Source organism: Ischnura elegans, chromosome 9, assembly GCF_921293095.1.
Source record: "Ischnura elegans chromosome 9, ioIscEleg1.1, whole genome shotgun sequence".
NCBI classification, from domain to species: Eukaryota; Metazoa; Arthropoda; class Insecta; order Odonata; family Coenagrionidae; genus Ischnura; species Ischnura elegans.
The window spans coordinates 23,369,957-23,391,310 of NC_060254.1; the positions used below are offsets into that span (position 1 = coordinate 23,369,957).

The 21,354-nt window shown below is 39.0% G+C and overlaps 1 pseudogene; it reads right to left on the bottom strand.

The window, feature by feature from the left end:
* Positions 1-20,898: 20,898 nt before the first annotated feature.
* On the bottom strand, positions 20,899-21,010 carry LOC124166145 (annotated as a pseudogene).
* Between the last annotated feature and the right edge of the window lie 344 nt (positions 21,011-21,354).

Consider the following 21,354-nt stretch of genomic DNA (forward strand, 5'->3'; position numbering starts at 1 on the left):
GTCCTCACGACCAATATTTTGAACGCCTCAATAACTCATTTTGTGTAGCGTATTTAATTACTTATAATAATTAAGTAAATAATTTAAAATGGGTAAAATTCTATAACGAGCTATTAATTAATTTAAAAAAGCATAGAAATATATAGAATGAAAATTATCCTATATAAAATATTAGTTGAAGCTGTATACTGATAAATGGAATCATCAAATTGGTTTTAGTTAATTTTTATCTTTACTTTGCATGATTTTAGTATCATTAACACTCATTTCTGAACTTCCTTTGCGTTAAAGGTTATTTCAGCAGCAGTATTTTAACTTATCATTTCATCTATGAGTTAGTTCACGCCGTGATGTGAAGAAAATAGGGCTGGGAGTTCAGGTATGAGTGTTAATATTTCTTCACATCGTGGCGTCAACTAGCACGTAGATGAAATGAGTTAAAATACTGCACTGTCACTGAAATGATCTTTAACGAAGTGAAAATTATGGAGATTGCACCGTCTTCGAATCCATTAAGATGACAATTATCCTTTTTTTTCCTTTCCCGGGGCAGAGATACTCACTCTAGAATACCATGGAACAAAATGGCAGTCTTTTTCGTCCTTCTTACACAGAATTTCCCGTGATGAAGTACCTTCCTCCAGCATTAAGAATTTTTCTAAATAACCAATTCTTTACTTAAAGAAGTTTCCATAGAATAGTATGCATTAACATTTTTTATAAAGAGAAAGAGACCAAATCGTAACGAAAAAAAGACGAAAGAGAAACTCGATGAGGTCCTACTACAGTCCACCGCTCTAACAACTGAGATAACTGAGATACCAAAGGAGATGCCGACTGACGTCACATATCGACAAACATATGGAGGACGTGTGTTTCGATACATTTAAAATTTAGTCGATTTTAATAGCTGATAATATACAAAGCCGAAGCATCTACGGATGAAGGTCTTGTAATGTAGCATTTTTGGTAGGTGCAGATTTTTTTGCGCACTCTCCCAAAAAAGAGAAAATTCTACACGAGGTAGAAAAGATGAATATCTGCGAGATCGGATTTGGATTGACCAAGGCAATCGTAAACGGGGAGAAGAACAAGTGCTAATCCACTGAGAGCACAGTTAATAATAATATTTCATAGCGGTTCATTTTCGCAATAAGAGAAGTAAAAGGCTAATTCTTCGGAATGAATTCATGCAAATATGTGAGTTTACAAAATGATGAATTGAAGTAAGCAGCTAGATTTGAAATCGGCGCTATAAGTGACAAATGCACCCTTTTCTCACTCCACGTATTTTTCTGTGCCGACATAACCAATGGTCTCATTTTAATCACGAGCTTCTGGAGCCTTAGAGTGGCCCACTTATGTCATTCTTTTGGTATTTAACATGATACGCGGTAATCCCTAGTCAGGTTAAATCACTGGTGCTCTGCGGTAGTTTTCCTGCTAATAAGGTAGTTATTTACACAATGTGTTCCTCGAGTTAACATGATGGATATTTAATTTTATTTCTTCTCTATGGATACGATAATTGGCAAATAGAAATATGTCAAAATAAGCAAATAAAATGCCAAGTGAGTAATATATTTATTGACGTGTATAAGGATGTTTATTTGCAATAGTTAACTCCTGGCCTTACGTGCTAATCATAAATAAATTGGCTGATAGGGAGATGGAAACAATCAGGCTACTTTCAAAATAAAATGAAGCTAAAAAAATAATAGTTTAATTCCATCACAGAGCATCCACAGTAAACCATACTGACAGCTTTGATGTAGGCTTTGTAGAAACTGAAGGCAGCGAACTCGGATAGCATTTGTTGGGATGGTGGTAAATATATTCAAATGTTTGGGGCCTCATAAAAACTGTATTATTTATAGTTTTCTAAAATGAAATTCAGTATTACAGTAAAGATTCGCAAAAACTCAAAACTGGATTACATAGACACCAGACTTCAATGTGATATGCGACAACAGTGACCATACGTTCTAAAAATACGACTAAAAAATTTATTGAAAAATATATGTTAGTGTAAAACATGCTGGATATTTGCCCAGGGTTTATAGCTTCGAGAAACTTGCATTGACCTAAGAATAAATGTTCTCATTTGGCAACTCGGAGTTCAAAAAAATTGAAAAACAGGAACTTCGAGAAACATTTATTCATTGAGTTTAGACACAATTGGTGTTAATTTTAGCAAAATTGCAACAAGTGCCATTGTGTTATACTTATATTCCCTCGAAGACGATAGAATACGACGAAAGACGAAGAGATTAGCGTTTCCCATTAGTTAATTTCCACCGCCTTCAGTTTTCAGGGCATGAACTACACGGAATATACATTTAAATTTAAAGAATATATATATTTAAAGAATATATATTGCAGAAAAAGCTGACATTTTATTTCTTCACTTGGATTTGTTAAGGTGACAGTTATTATAAAATATTTAGACCACAAAGCTCGATTTTGGTTCTAAAATTTTCAGGAGTCACAAATTACTACGTGCTTATATTATTGTGTGTTACGCTAAAAAAAAGTGGTGATTAGCTCACAGCAGGGGTCTATTTTAGTAGTCGTTTAACCAGAACTCCTAAAAAATAAGGAAATTCAGATAATATATAACGAGCTTAATTTTTTTGCCGCTATAAATATCTATCGATGAATTAAATAACCTCAAATTGCTACTTCATATCGTGGCATTGTCGGTTCAGCTAAATTCATTCCCCCACTCTTACCCTTTGTCAAATAAATCCTTTATTAAATCCCTCTCAAGAGAAACAGTCATGATTTCCCCTACAAAGAGTCTAATTAGCAAGGAAGTCTTATGATATTGGGGAACGGTAAGGGAAAATTTTCATTCGATGAATGGTGGGGAAGAATACCATTGTTGCGGCTTCTTTAAGCATTATTTACTTCAAAAACAACTTGGAATCTGATATCGAATGTTCTTAACTCTCTAGAATTTCAATCAATCAATATTATATTCTAGATCATTTGCCTTTTTTGCTGAAGAAGAGTAATATATCTTAAAGAAAAATATACACAAATCCGCTTTGATCCAGCCAACAGGCACGTTCATTTTATAATTTGATTTCATAGCATCTCATATGAGACAGCAGGCGAGGAAGATATTAGGAGAGAGTATATTTGAGATTCCTTTCCTTGCCGACTGATTTTCATCAAAGTAAGAAATCCTTTTTATTATTTTGAAACGTATGTATTCTCACTGAAACGATTTCCGTGCATGAAATGTGCACTGATTTCCATGTTTCTATGCTAAATTTCCACGGCTCAATTTCTTGTTCATTTGGCTTGGCAAATTATTGTATAACGGCTTGTGATTCCCCTGTTTAATATGTGCTCTTCTTATTTTTTTAATGCCAAATGAAGGATATTGATCAGGTGCATTACTTATGTGCTATATTTTAGCGAAAACTAAAAAAAAACTATATCACATACATTTAATTCTATCAGGAGAGGAAATAAGTTAAAAAAGCAAAATAAATGCAAGAGATGCTCTGATTGCACATAGCATAATATTGAGGTAACGAGGAGGAGGATGATTGACCGCCCTGGGGGCTAATTATGACACAATAGACGGGGTAGAAACCTTTCCCTTAATAAAACTTAGTTATTTCATCCGTCATGGTTATTGGTAAACGGTATCGATATCTATTCATGTCGAATGCAAAATCATCCATGTTATGCGTATATTGCGATGTAAACATTAAATATCAGTGACTTGGTGCCCTAAAAACATTTTAAGTAATAATTATGTAACAATTATTGCAAGCGTCTGTCTAGAGATCTCTTCTGCAAAATATCCACGCACATGAGAGGTTAAAAAATATGAATTTAAGAGATGAACCCCTACATATATTCTTGAGATTTAATGAAATATTCTATTGCGTTTCCGGTTAGTTGCCGAAATAATATTTTTGAGAAGTTTCTCCTCTACCTGAAAGTGCCTTCAGTTCCAAGATCAACACAAAGACACCTCCAAATATGAAAGGACAAGCGTCTTAAAAATTCAGCAGTTTCTTGAAAACATTGCAGAAAAATTCTCCATGAATAAGTAAACAGCTTGCCTGAATATTTTGCCTATGACAATACTTTTACAAAGGAAATCACAAGATATGTAAAAATTATTCAATGAGAAATTGCGTCGACAAAACATCAGCAAATTATTGTAACTTCCCTAGTTATACAGAGGAAACTAGTCCACATTTCACGTGAAAAAATACGAAATCATCTTGGCAGCATGAGCTCATAAGTTAAATACTAGACTTATATTCAAATTCAAGGCAATGCCGAGGATTTGATTATGTGAGTTACTAAGACTTGAAAATAATGCATTCTTGTTACTTCATAATCTATGAACTGGGTGGGGTAATGAGCAAGAAATTGAGATACCAAATAAAACAACAGCTAAAGTCTTTTACTTTCTCTTGCCCTTCATTGTCTAGCGAATCCCTCAGTCATCGGCAGGCAAATGTTTATGATGTATATGTGGGAGGTTTCTCCAATCCTCAAAGGAATATGTGCTCATAAGTTTCAATATCCTAAAATAAATATTTCTTTCACTGATCATGCTTACTATTAGAAAGCTATCTTTTAAGTTTTTAATGTTTTAAATTCATAATTAATCTAATTCTTGAGCACAGAACATTGCACATATTTTTTATATTTTTGGTGTTGATCAAAAATTTGTATATTATTCATAAACGGAAATTTAAAAAAATAATAATAATAAACTACTTATTTAGTGTTATTAATAATTAAATTAAATACCTATATGTAACTAATTTCGTCTATAATTATTTTTTTAAAGTCGTTCTTATTCAATATGTATCCGGGTGGCAACGAATAGGATTGTTGTTTGTTGATGAAAGAGAGGGCTATATCGCCATATTGGAAGAACACGCAATACGTGTCGTGAGAGTAATAAACGACACCAAAAGTGGTTACGCTGAAGCGATATCGTAGAGAATTAAGTTTGAAGAGAAGATTTGTCTTCCTGACGAAAATCACCCACGCTACGTTTATCGTTCCGCGAAGAATTCACTACTACGCGCCAACGGAACGAAGTAACTCGACGGGAACCAGATCAGTCCGCGTAGTCCGAGATTAGCCAATTAAATTTGGATTACCAAGTGCAAGGGAGAAATGGCCGACGGAGATCATCCAAAATCTCGGGTTGCCTTCAAAGAATCCGCAATTTTTTCGCCTGACCCCTCATTCAGGTATGCTATCGTAGGAGCCAATTTCGACGGCGCGAGAGTCAATACGGAGAGAACGAAGTTCTGCTACATCGTGGGAGCCTTACCATTGAAGAATGCTGTGGAGGTGAAAGAAACAGTGACTTCACCGCCGAAGGAAGGCAAGCACCTGAGACTGTAAGGAAATATTATTTAATCGCCTCAGTGTCCCTTAGGAGTAGAAACACCGTCAGAATTCATAACGGATAGATATGGGTGATCGTTTTTCCAGGAAATTCGTACATCTCTTGCAAATTTGATGAGATGCCAATTTTATAAGGTAACAGTGCCCAATTTGAAGACTTGTGTGAGTTGTGTCGCTTGATTATATTTTGGTAGCATTAAGCATAGCAAGAATGGAAAGCTAGAAGCCATGGCAGCTCTTTAATAAGTGCACACAAGAGTCGTGGCTTAAAGTCCGACACCCGCAAAAATCGCTGAAACTTAAGAGACCAGTGACCCTTTTGATGCTGTGCTGAAGCTAAATATTCTCCAACTCGCCTGGACATACGGCCATAGCATTGCATACATGGCACAAGAAACCTCTTTACGATTATCCAGCATCCTGTTCGGATCAGCGGCCGGGATCCAAGCCCATCACGTCAAAGGAAACGGCACACAGTCGGCCAGGCGCGGACGGTACCTGCTTGTATAATTGAATATTTGGAGCAGATTTTTTGTGAGTGCGATTAACCTTATTCATCTCTCTAGAAGAACGAGCCGGGCGATAAACATAAATGGCGCTGATTTCTGTCTGAACACACGCCGCTTCTTCGTCACCGATTGTTCCTCAAGAACGTACTTTTTCGTCAAAATCGTGGCAGATTTGTGCATCTTCCGTTGCTGATTGATATTTTCGCGGCGTGAAGAAAGTACCTACATATTATCAGCGGCCAAATGGACACCGTTCACAAATCACGGTACAATTATGCTCTTCCTTGATGATGAGAATTGTCTTCTGGAGGTGTGTAATAGCGACGTTTTCTGCGTCGATTTCCATACATACGATAGACTTCTTAGGAACGAAAGGAAACAAGTATCCTGGATGGAGTCACTCAACTGAAGACTTGGGGACGGTTGTGTACGATATTCCGTCCATTAAAATTGTGTCTGAATCGTCTTAATGCCATGTTCTCCTGATTCAATTCGTGGAAAAACTAGACAATAAGGATAACCGAGGGTTATCAAACATGCGACAAGACACCGCATCCCGACGACGGAAGAATCACTGAGGAAGTAGTGGCTGCTACCACCCAATGCATTCAAAGCCTTAAAAATGAACTTCGAGTCCTTGCTTCGATTAAACATCGTCCGTCCTGGGTTGTCGCTGTCTCATCTGTTCCATGAAGGCAAGAGCGGCGCATTGCGGCTGTGAGAGGACCATTACCCCTTCAACAGTGCCAGATCGCTACCCGACTCACCATATGCAAGACTTTGCTTGCATTCCCCTCCTAATTTTTTTCCAAAAACCAATCCAACTAACGGGTTCCTGACGCTTATGTAGACGTGCGTTGATCTGGCAAAAAAAAATTTTGTGACATTCATCATCCAAAATTTTCGTCTGCAAATTAAATAAAATGGAAAGGAAGTCCTTAGCACTATGAAAGAGAGGAGAAACATAATAACAATTGGAGCCCTGTAGCAGAAGAGGGGAAGTATGAAAACAGTGGGAGATCTCGGGCTAGGGAAATGGAACGGAAGAGGAGTGATGACTAGAGGAAGATTAGTGGAATTAAACTGTGTGATTAACTTAATGGCGGAAAAAACTTGCCCATTTAATAAAGGGACATGATGTAGAAGATACACATGGAAGATGCCAGGAGACGGAGCTAGATACCCAATTGACTACTGTCTGAGGTATAGAAATAAGGCGAGATAACATGGGTGCCAGCATCTCAAGATCGTAAGTTGACGTTGCGGAGAGGAAGCTGCGAAAACATAAGGCCTCAGGAATGGATGAAATCCCAACATATCAAATTAAATATGCAGGATAATTGAATTTAAACCAACTCTATGAAACTATCAGCGAAATGTACTCAACGGGAAATGCATCAAGAGACATCGGGAAGAACATCGTCATTTCTATTCCCAAAAATAACAAAACAGGGAGGTTTTAATATTCCAGGACCATAACTCTGACGGCACAAGCGCCGAAGATACAGACAAGAAATCATCTGTTAGAGAACACAATGGAAAACAAAGTAGTTTCCGATTCAGGGAGAGCATGGTCACATGGGCTATATTTGACTCTTGGGCTGTAGGAAAAGAAGAGAATTGAAAAGAAAATACCGAATTTTATAGATTTTTTCGATTTAAAGAAGGTCTTTGACAGCGTGGAGTCAGAATTCTCGAAGAAATTGGAGCGCTCTACGACGATCGATACATTTTTCAGTTTCTTTAACAACCAAGAAGCAGTGGTAAAATGTAGACCTAACTGTGACAAAACACGATTGAGGCAGAAGTGATACGAGGATTTTCCAAATATCCCGTAATTTGTGATGTTTGCATCGAAACAGCCATCAATTATATCAAAGGAAGATTCCATGGGACAATATCCACGGAAAAAGAATTAGTATGCTGCATTTTGCTGACAGAATAGCAGTCATAGCCGAGGCATAGCGGGATTTAAAAGACACACTAAAAGTTATCGAAAGGACTATGGTCAGATATCAGCTGAAATCAACAAAAAGGGAATTAATAACAATCATCAAAAGAAAGGATATTGGGACAAATTTTAAATTTGAAAAACAAAAGGCTGAAGAAGAAAAATATTTGGCCATATTGGGCGCCAATTCACCAGCGATGGACGAAGCGAGAAAGAAATAGTCAATATAACAGCACAGGTAAATAGAACAATCTATAGAAAGAAGAGTCCTTACAGCTGTGAATACAATTTTAGACATGAGGAAAAAAATCAAGAGATGCTACTACATATGAGGCATGTATCCATATGGGAGAGAAGCTTGGACGTTGGCAGCAGCAGTAAAGTCAAGGGTGGAAGCATTCGAAATGTGGTTCTCCGACGACTAATGAAGATAAAATGGGTCAATTGAGTGACCATTGAAGGAGTTATAATAAAAGTGGGAGAAAAGAGAGGCCTCTTAAAAACCATAAGAAGAAGACGGTCACATTATGAGACGGACTTAATTTGGTCACATTATGAGACATGATGGCCTGTTGAAAGCAATCGTGGAACGACAAGTGGATGTGAAGAAAAGCTAAGGACGGCCCCGGCTGAGGTAAACAGAACAGGTAATTAAGGATATAAAAGAGAAGAAATACACAAATATAAGTGGCTGGCAGCCTTGAGAGTGGATTTGAGAGCTTTGTAAAAACAAGCTTATAGATTCTTTACTGATGATGGCGATGTAAAAGACCCGATAAAAGTGGCGAAGTGTGGCTTTCAGCAGTGATTATATTGTAGTGGTGATGTAAAGTCAAATGATAGAAAAGGAGGTAAAGCTGAAACAAGAGAAAAGAATTGGCGCTATGCCATTTCAAGAAGAGGGGAAACAAATTCACTGTGAGCATTGAAAAAAAAGCTACAGATACAAATAATACCATCCAAAGCGCAGTAAACACTTGGAATGGCCTCAAAAGCCTCATCACAGAAGTACCCAAAGGAGAACTGGCGATAAAACAGGTTGAAATCATAAAACTATCGACAGCGGAGCACATATTACCCATCGTAAAAAAAGTAGCAAGTATGAGCTCGTAAAATAATCACATCAAAGAGAGGCCATATAAGATGCAAAATAATCCAATCATATCAGAGAATTATACAAAAAGACCGTAGAGAAATAAATTGTAAGTTGCTACTGAAGCATTGACGACAACATGATGAAAGGTCAATTGAAAACGGCACATGGCGTAATGAAGATACTGTGGAGAATAGCCGAGGTACAATTAATTAGCGAGTGGGATTGGAAAATAGCAATTGAGGATCGGTACATTGGCAGTGCCAGCTGATAAATTACATTGAAAAGATACATTTAGGACCCTTCCCCGTAGAAGAAGCATAATTAGAAGAACAGAACCGCATTGAGGAAGTCAAACGTGGCGCAGAAATGCTGAGGAGAGAATGTGAGAATGCAGTGAAGAACAATTTTTGAGTGTCCATGTCTCTGATTCTAGTATATATCCTCTACATCTAGCCTCTATATAGCCTCTACGTCTCTCTGGAGAATTTTAGTGACATCTATGTGATTTTGACCCAGTGACTATTAGCTGTAATGCTTAAATAGAGGCATTTGTGGGAATGTGTTCTTCGATCAACTTCAAAGAGATCAAGAAAGATGATTTTTCCGCGGCTTCACCGGTAACATGCACGCTTCCCCGAGACTACATGAGAACAAGAGTAAAATTCCTCTAACATCATTCGAGATCCACCGTTTCTCAGTTGAAAATTTAAATAGCAGTACTTACCTGTTTTAGAAAACCCATTTTGAATAGAAAAGAAAGCATTAAAGAATGAGTAATGAGTGAGGAGTGCATAACGTTTGCAGAAGCAAATTATATACACGTGGAGGAATGCACTGCTGTGGTTAAATTATGTTTAATGGTTGCAGGAAAAAGTTAAAATTTAGTACAAAATATTCGTGCGACTTTAAAATGCCGAACGGCAGATTTTGTCACTTCATCGCAGCCAACAATTTCATCCTACTCAACTGTGGGAGTGATGACAAGAAACAGTGTAGTCGATGGCATTTAAACTCCTTTCCAATGCGGTCCCATTTACCTATTAGCAATCACTCGTCTGCGGAGCAGTTGCAATTTAGTTGCGGTGAAGCGGGATTTGTTACGGGAATGGATAAGCTCCCCGTTCTCAAATTTACTGCAATGATTAAAAACTGGAATAGTATTTATCAGGGATCGTCAACCTTTCCTGTGGGTTACATTTCAAATTAGATACATAAATATAATTGTGATTCAAGATAGATTTTTTCATAAGATTTTTTTGTTTGGGCAAATGTTACGCATTTTGCTCTCTGAATAACCACTGTTAATATAATAAAGCGTGTTAACTATTTATTTGCCTTTTTGAGATCAAATCTGTTGGCGGTCACTGAACTGAAGGACCTTTGTAAGAACAGAAACTAATCAAATAACAATGCATTTCGATTATCATTTTAAGCAAAAATTATGGATGTCATGATCCCTATAAATATCTTCAATGGCTTGAGGTTGGCCGAATTTAAAAGTTAGGCTCGTCGATGATAGGTCAACTTTGTGTTGAGGAATGTATTCCAGCCCATTTACTAAGCTCCTGATGAATTACATGAGCTACACCTCGGAGAATATTTTCACCCAGATTATCTTTGAATAGCGACGTAAAAACTAACTTAGATTACTCGAAGATTCCTCTATCCCACATCAGTTTACGTGTACTCATCAGTATAATCCTACTCAGGATTGAAATATAATAAATGTAAGAATATTTCCATAAGCCAGAAGAATTGAAGAAATCGAACTCCATATACCAGCCAGAATAGGAAATTGTTAGCTAGGTCGATTTAGCTGGCTAGTTTATCATTTTTAAAAATCGGCCGATAATGTTGGTCACATAAATAGGCGTCTACTGATATTATGTACTCCCTGTCAGAAAAAATTGAAATTTTTTCCTCTCCATGTCATTAGATGTGGCACGATAAGGATTTGCTGGTGGCCTCTGCCTTATATGTATTCAGATCCCATCTATATTCAGCCAGCCATACACCTAAAATCAGATAACTAGTGCTTCTTCGAAATTTCAGCAGGACAGCGATACCAATTATGTCTACACCGAATGAGTTGTTTGGATCTCATATAATGGATACGAACTATCCTGTATAATAGACTCTCAATCTCTTTATACGATAATGGGGTTGCCTAATAGCCAGGATGTAAAATAGCAGTGAGCCTATGGGCTTAAAAATGCCTTGCCCTGAAATAGTGAAGGAATAAAATTAAGATAAACCTTATTCAATGTTTAAAATTATCACTGTGTCATAACTTAGTATCAAAGTAAATGTTACAACAGAACTAATATTAAGTGCCTTGAATGTCATCACAACTATCAAGAAAGAATTTTATAAGCTGTTAAAAGAAATATGTTCTTGTTATTACAAACATGATGTTTATGAGGAGGATTCTTGTTTTCAGATGCGTACTATGAAAGACGTAACATGATAATTACATAGGGGTCAGTATTTGCTATCAGCACCACCATGGGAATAGATTATTCCACACCAAGGTACTATCGCATTCAATAATAAGTAGAGGACCACACGTCCTATTTTGCCATCGTGACTACGTGCGTAAAACTTGGAGGGTTGGCATATGAGGCAAGTTGCATTCTTTGCTTCTAGAGCCAACTAGAGTGGTCGCAACTAGGGCAACTAGGGATGTGGTCGGACTAGCAAAACTATAGTCAAACTCCAGGGGCGAAAGCCCTTGCAGAAAGGATACATTGAGGAAATTCACGTCCACAGATACGTTGGGCCGATGGAGTGCTTTCTTTTGGACTGCATGGCAAGGTTTGAGTAAAATTGGATAAATGAGTGTCTACATATTATTGAAAACTTCGTTAGCTTTAACACAGCTATAACCAGTGCATGTTCGATGCTATCATCCTTGGCGTAATTTTAAGGCTGAAAAACGATCAAAACATACTTAGTTGGGAGCGTCACAGGTTGCAGTAACATCGGAGTCTAAATAACTCAAACTATTGCTATCGGAATTAATTTATAACTAATTATATCTTTAGCCGTGACTGTGCACAATACTTTCAGATCTTGAAGTGGCTTTGCAGTAGCCAAAATCTGAGGACACCATCGTAAGTCTCAGCAGTCAATACATTTTATTAAAACCCTGGCACATCTCCTAGCTTAAAAGTGACAAGTGCTATGGAAATGAAAATTTCAATCAGACTAAACTCCATCCACGCGAATTTTACTGTCAGAATTAGTCAATGAGCAATTTTCCTGGCTATAGAAAGTGGAAAGCAATCAAATGACCTATAATTCTCTTATCCTATTTAGAAAGTTTAGAAGTGGAAGATCGCTGATGGCTGAACAGTGGTGGAAATGGATTATCTTTGCATGAGGAGGCTCTCACTTAAATTCACCCCTGAGCTGTAATAGGGATCGAATGATCTGGGATTTTACAATTTCAATCCTTTCGGCATTTGCAGGAAGTGAAAATCTATCTATTGAATGTTTACACCAATACTTACGCCAATCGCAGCATTGGTGGATCTACGTTTAGACCAAGTGGGGATACGGCAAACCAGAGTCCTCCCTAGTTAAAATGTTAGGGAAGTTGAAAAATTGGGATTTTCCAGACTTAAAAAACAGTGGTTTTAGGCTCTTACGTATTCCTCAGTTTAAAGGATACATTTTTTCCAACATTTAATATTTTTTTCTTCTCCGTCATTACAAAATGTTGTGACTTAATCAGAGTCGGCGAAAGGGCGTGAAGGAAAAATTGTGAATTGGAAAGTAGTTGTCGTATGATCGTTGGTGACGGGCGTTAACTGTCCGGGAGGAAGACAACGAATTTTGATCTAGTTATTTCTTGAATTCTTCTCCCTCTCATCTATTTCCTCTTCAATGGGGCCTGTCTCCGAAATTATGAACACCGTTAATATGTGTAACGACAAGTATACCCGAACAAAATAAAAATAAGGTTTATTGGATAGATTACCTTTAAATATACTACTTATTTTTTTAATAAAGAGACCTGTGCTTCGATAAGTAATCAGCATGATCAGGCGTAAATTATCATAATTCAAATAAATTCTTGCACTAAGTATGCTTATTAATATTTATGGTAAATGTGTTGCACTGCTATGAATCTAAATTGTTCAACGTCATAAGGTATTGATGTATTCGCGACCGGATTCATAACAGGAAATGAAGAATTAGTGTCATTGGAGGGGAAGAAAACTGAAAAATGGTCATTGGCGAGGGGCGCTTTGGGCTGAAGGAGATTGACGGGGACATATTTCCCTCTGCAGACATTTTATTTTGTCGTCCATATTGATACTATGCTCACCACAGTACACTTATCGGGCTGACCAAATCTAAAATTCTTCCAATGTTCCTTAGTGCTGGTGGCTATCGTTCTACCAGTCTCCCCGTACCTATAAGATTTATTTCTTCATCATTACGCACAAAGAACTGTGGAATGTAATGGGAGTTTTTGGTTAAAGGAGGAAGGTTTTTGTGATCCAACACTTTCCCGGCGGACAGAATTAATTAACTTAAGGTTTTCGCGCGGGTAAGAAAATCTAAGGCAGCTAAGTTCCGGGTTCCGTCCCGTCACCCAATCTGAGGACTACTGATTGAAAATGTGAAGTGTGTTGGATATCACCATATCTAACATCTCTGCTTCTTCTTCCTTATCCTCTTCTTTAATTTCTTCCTATTACTCTTGCATAAAATTTTTAATATAGATATATATTGGACACACAACAGTCATGAGAGGATCATTAATGTCTTGTCTTGCGTGTAAACTATCACTTTTTTAATCGTAAATCTCCCTGGAATAACAAACTTTCGCAACACCTTGAGAAAAAAGAGGCAACTCACAAGAAATGAACGAATGACCAATTAATGAGTAAATTAATGAGAGCAGGTTCGAGGCCTCCCAATTTATAGGGGGGATGTGAAACAAATACTTGAAAACTTTTACTTCTCCCAAATCAGAAATTATTGTGGCGAAGACTGGGATGGGAGAGGGTCATAGGAATGAGAAAAAAGTATTATCGATGGAGAGGAGACCGGGAAATGACCTCTGGCAATGGGGAGTTTGGGGTGAAGGAGAATTACTTTATCTAGTATTCTATCATTCTTCATCTTTCTATCCTCTCCTTTTCTCCTCCCCTTTTATTTCCCTCTTCTTCAGGTGTAAACGTTTCGTAAAAATCGAATAGCAGATTCATTTATGTACATTGTATTGCATTTCATATCTCTTAAGTATAATAATAATTTATTTTTACGTCATTTACCCTTCTTCCTCGTCTTTTAATTTTCCACGGAACTTTCTTTTTCAAGTTAGCAGAATTCTGAACCCCTTTTTAATAATGGTATTAATTCATCAGGATTTCAGGTTCTCATCGAGAATGAATACAAAAGCTATCCGGCTGACGTTTTCGGAATATTATTCTCCATCACCAGGGTCGTGAGTTGGATATAAACACCAATGATCATAAGTAAAGATTGAAATTATTGAAATGGCAAAAGTCGGTTGTTGGTCCAAAGAGATGACTCCATTTTGTCTCCTATTTTCCAAACATTCTTTCCTCAATATTTTATACTTTCTTTCTGGTTTTTGTTTGAAACAATTCGTAAGCAACGAACAACGATGGCAGGTAAACATTGTATTCTCTTCAATTCTCCTCGCCTCCGTTCATTCTTCCTCCCCCATGTTCGGGCGAGGAAAGGACTATGACTGAATGCAAATGAGGCTACAAAATGTTCGTTGGTGACGAGGATTTGGAGATCCAGACAGATTTCCACGAATTATTGTGTTAATATAGCCATAAGATGTTTCCTCCTGTTCCTTTTTCCTTTTTATAACTCCCCGTCTTCATTATATATGATTTTTCACTTTAATATTCGATAAATCATTAATGTTGAGAAATTGTTTGAATTATTTAGATACTACATTATATGCCTGTTATGTTTTAGGGTGTATGTACACATAAGCGTAAAGTTACTGATGTAGTGAAATGCTACTTTCCGAATAATACTTTGAACTATTAAAGCATAAATTTGATTTAAAAGAGTTTTTTTTCATGATACTATGCACTTTTATAGCAACTACTCACTCATTCATTAAACCCGTAATTATCTTTGGTTAGGTGAGGGTAGAGCTCACCCCAAACAGGCGAGTGAAATTCACTCATTAAGTGTAAGGGGGAGAGCTTTTTTTCTGGCCTCTTTAAACTATAACCGTCAAATAAATTACTATCAAATCTTTATTTGTAGAGTCTTTGGATCTAGTTTAACCTTGCCGCAATATATAAATCACACGTTGTGTCTGATCATCAATAATTACTCATTGTAACCTGAGAATACATTAGTTCTCAGCTTCAAACATGCTAGTGGCGTATATAGTCCATGTACCTGCAACATTATATTTCCAAATTAAAGGTAAGGCGAAAGCACGTGGGAGTAAGGTGTCAGAGAGGAACCAAAGCATATCGAATATGCGCGATATTTATGCGAGCTTTATGATGCATATGTGGTGACAATGGTTAGGGCTAAAATTCCGCACTAAAAATCAATACCATTGTTTTTAGACCAATGAGATTGCATTGTTCACAAAACGCTAAATTTATCAAGAACTCTCCCAAATATTTGAATCGCGTTCAAAATCAAATGGGCTATAAATCTTTCGTGGACTGCTGAATGCCTTTCCACGGAATTCGAAAATAATTTACGCTATAAATTCAATCGAGGAGAGAAATATCAGTCATCATCAAAGGCACAAAGGCTACCCTTTCCTAACACTCTAGCATTTATTGCGTCATTTTTACGTTTCGCTTTATATTTAAAGCGTCATCAGGGCTATAAGAAAAATTGTCAACGGGCCATTAAATTAACAATTTTTCTTTTTCCCAATCTCCGGCCAATAATTATGCAATAAACATGGAGAACATAAAATGTGTATGGATCAAACCAATTTTTTCTAATGAAGGACTGAGGAAACAATTTACGCAAAATAATGCCTTATTATTATTTTTTTATTCATTTACCTTCGGGAATTCATTTTAAGTTATTCATAGGATGAAACTGGAGTTGTGGCCAATTCATACCTGGCAATAAGCAGCAGGCAACAGATGGATAAAAAATCATAACTCTCAGTAAATGGCAAAGTATGCTTAAAAGTAGATAAATTAACTTAGACATTAATAGTAACGACGAAAGAGAACTTTAAAAAGTTCCAACAAATTCTTTCCTTTACAACAAATTATTATTATTCCATTAGATAAAAAACAGAAAACCTAGCATCAACGAGTTTATCTTCAAAATTCCGTTTTTAGTCATTGTAAGGTGGAAATGAGCAAATAAAAATATAGAAAAACACCAAATTTACAATGACAACGAAATTAATAATAAAATAATGAACACATTTCTTCCAAAACGATTAGAAGATGTAGGATGTGAAGTTATTAAGTAAGAGTAAATTTTGTTAAGATAATTTACATCCGCTCTCATATAACAAGAATTTGTTTCTGAATATATTTACTATTTCTTTGAACGATGTCTTATGTAAATTTTGTTTATTTCGCCCAAATTTTACCCTGCCCTGTGTCCTGTGTGTGTGTGTGCCCTGAAAGTAAAATTGGCGTCGCGACGTGACAGGTCGATGTGAATTTCCCGACTAGGTATAGAATTGGTGAAATAATAAACGTTTTGAACGATTTTCATTTCTCCTGGTGAATACTATTGATGAAATCTTCTCGGGTTCTCAGCCAGGTTACTTCTGTCGTATGAGCCAAAGTTTCGAGAGACGACTTGTCTCCCATTTTCAAGGCCGCGTTACTCTTTGAATGTCCAATTATACATTGAACGGATAAAACCGCTTACCGATGACTCCATGCCAAGCCCAGGAGGCCGCGCAGTCGGCTATATTTATATCCTAAATATGGGGACTCCCCTTCCGGTCCACCTCGGTTCCGGTGAGGCCTACACCACGCGCCCACGTGGACAGAGTAGAGCCGTGACTCTCCTCTGGCCCCGTTCATTCTCACTCACTCGACAGCTTGATGACTGAGGTACCACTCGCGAAAGATGTCCTCCACTAAGAGGTCACCTGTAGTCGGCAACTGCGCTCGAAAGAACCATAGCCCCCATTAACCAGTGAAGGTGGCGATGGGACACCAAACCCTCACCGCTGCCACCGTGGGAGAATCTACTCCTCTCCCTCGTCTTCTACGTCCCTCAGATAGCCTCCCTCCTAGATTTCGCTGGACGCATCCAATGAAATCAAATCATCTCCCTCCACAACTCCGTCCAACACTGCCTTAGGCAGAACCGTCACCACCTCCTCCATCTCCACATTCTACTGGCGTAGGCAGTAGAAAAGAACGGAGCCCATATTCATTCTTAGCAATGGCTTAACGAAAACAAGTCCACGACTAAGCATCCAAAACCATCACCACTGCCATCGTGGGAGACAGGTAGAATCTCTTCCTCTTCCTCGTCTTCTACGTCCCCCAAATACCCTCCCTCCGAGATTTCGCACGACGCATCCAACGAAATCAAATCATCTCCCTCCACAATTATCTCTACAACTGCCTTAGCCAGTATCGTCACCACATTCTCCATCTCAACATCCTCCTTGCGTCGGAAGCAGCAAGGAACGGAACCCATTTTATCTCTTAGCAATGGCTTAACGAAAACAAGTCCACGACTAAGCAACCAAATCCTCACCACTGCCATCGTGGGAGACAGGTAGAATCTCCTCCATTCCCTCGCCTTCTATGTCCCCCAGATAGCCTCCCTCCGAGATTTCGCTGGACGGATCCAACGAAATGAAATCATCTCCCTCCTCAACTCCCTCCATCGATGTCTTAGCCATGACCGTCACCACCTCCTCCATCTCAACATCCTCCTTGCGTCGGAAGCTGCAAAGAACGGAACCCATTTTATCTCTTAGCAATGGCTTAACGAAAACAAGTCCACTACTGAGCATCCAAGCCCTCACATCTGCCATCGTGGGAGACAGGTAGAATCTCCTCCTATCCCTCGTATTCTACGTCCCCCAGATAGCCTCCCTCCGAGATTTCGCTGGACGCATCCAACGAAATGAAATCATCCTCCTCCTCAACTCCCTCCATCGATGTCTTAGCCATGACCGTCACCACCTCCTCCATCTCAACATCCTCCTTGCGTCGGAAGCAGCAAAGAACGGAGCCCATTTTATCTCTTAGCAATGGCTTAACGAAAAGAAGTCCTCGACTAAGCATCCAAAACCATCACCACTGCCATCGTGGGAGACAGGTAGAATCTCATCCTATCCCTCGTCTTCTATGTCCCCCAGATAGCCTCCCTCCGAGATTTCGCTGGACATATCCAACGAAATTACATCATATCTCTCGACAACTCTCTCCATCACTGCCTTAGCCAGGACCCTCACCACCTCCTCCATCTCCAAATCCTCCTTGCGTCGGCAGCAGCAAAGAACGGAGCCTATATTCACTCTGAGCAATGGCTTAACGAAAACAAGTCCACGACTAAGTATCCAAACCCTCACCACTGCCATCGTGGGAGACAAGTAGAATCTCCTATCCCTCGTCATCTACGTCCCCCAGATAGCCTCCCACAGACATTTTGCTGGAAGCATCCAATGAAATTACATCATCTCCCTTTACATCTTCCTCCATCACTGCCTTAGCCAGTATCGTCACCACATTCTCCATCCCCACGTACTCCTGTCGTCGGCAGCTGCAAAGAACGGAGCCCATTTTATCTCTTAGCAATGGCTTAACGAAAACAAGTCCACTACTAAGCATCCAAGCCCTCACATCTGCCATCGTGGGAGACAGGTAGAATCTCCTCCTCTCACTCGTCTTCTACGTCCCCCAGATAGCCTCCCTCCGAGATTTCGCTGGACGCATCCAACGAAATCAAATCATCTATCTCCACAACTCTCTCCATCACTGCCTTAGCTAGGACCCTCACCACCTCCTCCATCTCCACATCCTCCTGGCGTCGGCAGCAGCAAAGAACGGAGCCTATATTCACTCTGAGCAATGGCTTAACGAAAACAAGTCCACGACTAAGTATCCAAAACCATCACCACTGCCATCGTGGGAGACATGTTGAATCTCCTCCTCTCCCTCGTCTTCTATGTCCCCCAGATAGCCTCCCTCCGAGATTTCGCTGGACTTATTCAACGAAATTACATCATATCTCTCGACAACTCTCTCCATCACTGCCTTAGCTAGGACCCTCACCACCTCCTCCATCTCCACCTCCACCTGGCGTCGGTAGCAGCAAAGAACGGAGCCCACATTCACTCTTAGCAATGGCTTAACGAAAAAAAGTCCGCGACTAAGCAGCTACTAAGGCCAAATGAGGAACCCGAGCTGTGGTCTCCATGGAAGTTCCATTGCTGCTCAGCGCTAGATTCTTGAACATCTCATACATGGTAACTAATTAAGAGAACTTGAATTCGATTGTTGCCCCCGACGTGATTGAGATCTTTGGACAGTCATAAGACTAATGAAATATAAAATGAGATATGTCTACAAAAATGTATCGTGTGAATAAAAAAATTATTTCGATTTTAAATTCTATCGGTAAATAAATCAAGAAACGCCACTGATAGGGTATGGTAGTATGGTATTTGGAGGAGGCGACCGACAGCTGAGGTCATTTGCGCCATGAGGTAAGGGTATGGAAGGAAGGGTGGAGAGAAACCCGGCGTCGGCATTAGCCTGCTCTTAACGAAAGACGCCAAGGAGACCACGGCTTAACGTCCCATCCGACGGACGGAGTGTTGCGCTTGAAATGTCCTCCACACAACACTCAAGCAGGGATCGGGCAGTCTCTGAAAATTCTCTGCCACTGCCGGGATTTGAACCCGAGTCCGCCGGGTGGAAAGCCAACACTCTAGCCACCATACCAACCCGATCCCCTCCACTGATAGGTTATCAAAATGATGAACGAGATCCCATTTTAGATGAGTACTTTAAATGTTTCTTCCGCTGAAATGAGTTTCCTAAAATGATTGGCAACACTGTAAGAAAAATATTAGGCCCGTAAATGTTTTTAGAAACTCTCATGAGAATGACCTGACGGTCAACACGCGACGTGCATTTTTCAATAAATTTATGGAAAATCTACCTGACGACGCGACGAAAGCCTTTGTACGAAGGTTGATAGTACCACCGCTCTGTTCGGTGGGTGGCGATGGCTGCTAGCATTAAAATCGGTAGACATCCCAAAAAGATATCAAGCAAATTAGTCACCTGGAGAAATACATCATATTCCTTATTTTGTTACTCATCAAATCCTCTATTCTTTCGTCATTTCGCTTCCAAAAAGAGTTTTCATGAGCACTCAGGCAGCCAACAAAGCGGTCCCTAGCACCCTTGCACTGCATATCCTTTTTGCTTGCCGCATTTATATCATCCCCTCGATCTCCTCTTATCCGAAGCCCATTTTTCGGTGAATATACAGCATCTTCACCTCCTTTCACTTCACGCCTTTCTGAAGCATACACTCCGATCCCTGTCTGTTTTGGCCTTATTTCCCTGCAAGAGAGACATTTTTCATTGCAAATCTTACATATCCTCGCATATCCTCGGGAAAATATTTTATCGAGGGTATTAGGTACGTCATCGCAACATTGAGGGTAAATTTTTCGAAGATTGTAGCAAAAATATGTCTTCACCTACTTATAAAATCCCCTAATGAGAGTCGCGATCCACCATAAATATAGCGTAAAAATTATCCACAACTGTAACAAAACTCACCTTCCACCTCTTATTTTTTGTTACCCTGGGGTACAGAAATACCCTTAATTAAGAAATAACATGCACCAAAATCACCTTTTACAAATTATATCCAAAATGTCGTAAAGAAGACTAATTGGGCCCAATTTACAATCTGATATTATACATATATTTATTGCGTAATTTCCCTTTCTGTTCCAATGGGCACAATCAAAAATTGTCTATACATACAATTGAACTCCCGCCACGGAAATCTTTGTTAAAAGGCGAAAGATTTATACGAACTGACTTGAGTTCTGCCGTATCTCTTCCTCCGCGATCTTTCTCTCTCGTAGGCGCCTCCTTTTTTTTGCGTCCTTTTCTTCCTTCTGCCGATCTTTTTAGAACACATCTCTCTTTTATATATGATTTAACACTTTCCCGGCGAACAACTTTTGAAAAATCTCCTCGGGATACCGCGCGGGTAAGAGTATAAGAATAACCGTGCCGTGAGAATGGGTAGCGAGTCGGTACCCGAAACGTCGGCGATCTCTCTTTTAGTTATCTCAAGACATCACTTTGTTAGCCTTTCTCCCGATCTTATTAGAATACGTCTATCTCTTAGCTCTCTCAATACACGACTCTATTACTTTTTCTTTCCGCGTCCCT